The sequence below is a fragment of the Rhipicephalus sanguineus genome, chromosome 3 (genome assembly GCF_013339695.2).
Source record: "Rhipicephalus sanguineus isolate Rsan-2018 chromosome 3, BIME_Rsan_1.4, whole genome shotgun sequence".
In the NCBI taxonomy this organism is placed as follows: Eukaryota; Metazoa; Arthropoda; class Arachnida; order Ixodida; family Ixodidae; genus Rhipicephalus; species Rhipicephalus sanguineus.
The window spans coordinates 64821703-64825217 of NC_051178.1; positions in this window are offsets into that span (position 1 = coordinate 64821703).

Genomic DNA, 3515 nt, shown 5'->3' on the forward strand with positions numbered 1-3515 from the left:
CCCCCCACCGCTCCTCTTCCTTTTCACTTTCGCGACATGGTCGCGTGCTGGTTCGGGTAGTAGCGGAGCGTCCCGTGCTTCATTTTGTTTCTAGCGCCAAGATGATGAATGAGGGGGGGGGGGGGGGCTCGGCAGAGAGGGTTTCTTCAGGAAACAAAGGGCTTGGGGAAACAAAGCGAAAGGGAAAGAGAGGCGAAAGGTAGAGGGGCTGCTTGCGCCGTCGAATCCGGATGGGGCAGCCCTGAAGCGTATATAATTAGGCCGCCCATACCTGGGACCAGCAGGAGCGCTTCACGCAGGCGCCCCGTTACGCTGTACAGTGAAGCGAGCAGTCGACGCGCACCGCACGAAAGTGAACCGTTTGCAACGGACGTGAACTGAGAAGAGATTGAAAAACATACGAAAACAGACCGTGAGTTAGACCTGGAAGAAAGAAAGGATGAGTGGACGCACGAGGGCGGACACGCCATCGAACGAGACGAGCGAAGGACGCGCGAGAGCGATGTTGGGGAAGCGAGACAGCGAACTCGCGCTGCGTGTTATAGGTTTGTCGGGTAAATGCGATGTTCACGCGTGCAGAGCGGAAGTGAAGCGACGTGGTATTCATTGGATGCGGTGCCGGAATGCCGGCGTTGTAAACAAGCGGCCCTGTGTACCAAGACTCGCGCGAGAACGCATCTTGTTTCGAGCGAAACAATTCCTTCAATGCGCCCTCCCCACCTCCGTGCTCTGCCCTCATTTTTTTTTTTTGCTAACACCCATTGCTGCAGGTAGTTTTCAGAATCTTCACTGACAAGCCGTCGCCATCGCCGAGTCGTGTTTCCTTTAATGATCCTGCCTACCTGAGCGAAGGAAATGCAGTGAGGTCAATTAGATTTCGCTTAGTTTGCTACCCTACAAAGACGGGGGGGGGGTAATGGGGAAGTAAAGTAGAGGTGTTATGGGTGTATATTGTTCAAAAACATTGTATAGTGTATCTACGATTACGCATTTAGGTCTGTCGCCTTGAAGTATTGCTGGAGAACTCGTATGTCGTTTTGGGCTAACGAACTGTGGGGCCAGGCTCAAAAGCTTTGACTCCTCTCTAAGAGGCCGATCTTCAAATCCGCACAGGGCACTGCAGATAGCCTGGCATTGTTTATCAGAGCGAGAACAGTGACACAAGATATGATTGATGATGTATTGCCATTTTGACCTTACGTGCACGGCTGAATCGGCCATTCACATGCGGCTGCTATGTGAGTTGGCGAGGGCTAACCCAGCGCACAACCGACACAGCAGTGCGGCGTCACGTGATCAAATATTCGTTGGTAACTGCAACCGTAAAGATGATCGAGCCTGGGCTGTTTTTGTTATTTGGGCCGCGGAAGTACTGTAAGTGTCGGCCACAGCAAATTGCTTTTCGGAGCTACCTTTATTTTCTTTGTAGTTTTCGTCACAAACGAGGAAAATTACTGGTTAAACTTCCTTTAAAGTATAACACTCATTCAGCAAAGCTGATCCAAGCAAGTGAAGGTCCATTTAGGCTCTCTTAAGTCTTCAAGAATATTTCCTGACCAAAAAAAGCGCAATATACAAGAACGCCCGAGAAGGCGACATGAGTGTCAATATGGCAGCTCAAGGCCTTATTCTGCTTATACATCTTTCTTCCTTTAAAGTATAACACTCATTCAACAAAACTGATCCAAGCAAGTGAACGTCATTTAGGCTATCTTAAGTCTTCAAGAATATTTCCTGAAGTCTGCAAAAAAAGCGCAATATACAAGAACGCCCGAGAAGGCGACATGAATGTCAATACGGCAGCTCAAGGCCTTATTCTGCTTATACATCTTTCTCCGAGCTCACGATGAATGTTATCAATTTCAGGACGAAATTTTCAGTTGTCAGTCTGGGCTTGCGTAGTTTCTAACTAATCCGTGGCCCCTGCGAGTTTCAGAATTCTTTTAACCAAATCTTTCTTTATTTAAATCAAATCCTACAGATCCAAGAAGGTCGAAGCATTAATTCAGGCGAAAGCAGGAAACCTGAATTCACGAACAGTGCGAGACAAGGTGCAGGTTTGGGCTAGTTTGTTGGACGCAATATCATAACACGAGTGCAGAAATTAAAGCAAAAAGGGAAGTCTTCTGCCCTTGCTTTCGTTGGTCCAAGCTCTACATTCACGCTGCCAATTTAAGAAATGAAGCAGCCAACTGTTGATCACTTCGAGATCCTGTGAACCTTGTTCATCCGCTGTTGACTAAATCCGCTGATGGGGTGCAGCGACCTTGGTCAGCGCCGTAGGTCACTGGGGTGCCGAGCGAGTTGCCGCTTATACTGCGAGGCAAGTCCGGTGCACGACCATCGCTGTCTCGCTGCAATCGCGGATTCCGGGAAACGGAACCAATGAGCAATCAATTGTCGGGTCCGAAAGGAGAATAATGCAACTCGGCAACGGCTTCCCGACGGATGTGGGGTCGTCTGTAGTCCGCGAACCTAGGCAGAATCGGGCGCTCTGCAATGAGGGGAAAAGTCAGCTTACACTGCCGGCTAAGAACGACCCGCGAGGGCTTCAGTGTCGTAGGGAACATCCCTTCCCTGATGATGTCCCGGGAGTCTAGGGAAGGAAGGAAATGGCACCGAAGGGAAGAAGGGGAAAGGGGAGGAGCACGCCGCCGTACTTCCGATCAGCTCCGACCGTCAGCGGAGCGGAAGGCGGTCCGCAGTGATCGCAGCGTCGCGCTTGCCCTGGCTACATGCCGCACACACCACGGCTTATTTGGTGCGGCGGCTTACGCTGGGAAATTGCATTCGCGCTCCCTGTCATTACCTTTTGTACGTTCACTTGCCGTCTTGTAACGGGCAGTGGGGATTGCCGCTTTGGGTCCGCGGTTTCGGCTAACAATACGGCCGAACCCGCGCACGACTTGGGCTGGAAGCTTATTCATATATACGTCACTGCAATAAGGCATAGCTACTTGAGCCATTGTGGAAGATAGGAGTCTACGGCGTTACGTTTCTGAGAAATATAGAGTCGCGGGTTTGATTCCCGAGTGTGACGACCGCATTGCAATCAGCAAGGAATGCAAGAACACTCGTCTACACCCTGTATTCGGTGAAGTGCGCTTTAAGTAACACCACGTAGTTAAAATTAACCGGTATTCACTCACCGTGGTGCCATTTTCATATGTTGACTTTGAGATGTAAGATCCCGCAGCTAGGCTTTTTACAGCGAAAGCTGTTATGAGATCATTTCACCGGCCGTTTTTGGCGCCGTAGTTGCCCGCCGCCGCCGCTGCGCGCCGCCGCCGCCGCCGCCGGTGTCCGTAACAGTATCGATCGAAATAAGAGAAAAACGAAATAAGGAAAAAATTCCAGGATGGAACGAGGATCGAACCTGGGCCCTCTGCGTGGGAGCCCAGTATCAACCTGAGCCATGCCCGTGCTTGAAACTGCTTTGGAAAAAGGTCCTATACAGGCTTCATGTCGGGAAGGAACCACATTAGCATATGCAATATAGCGTGGCAGAAGAGTAA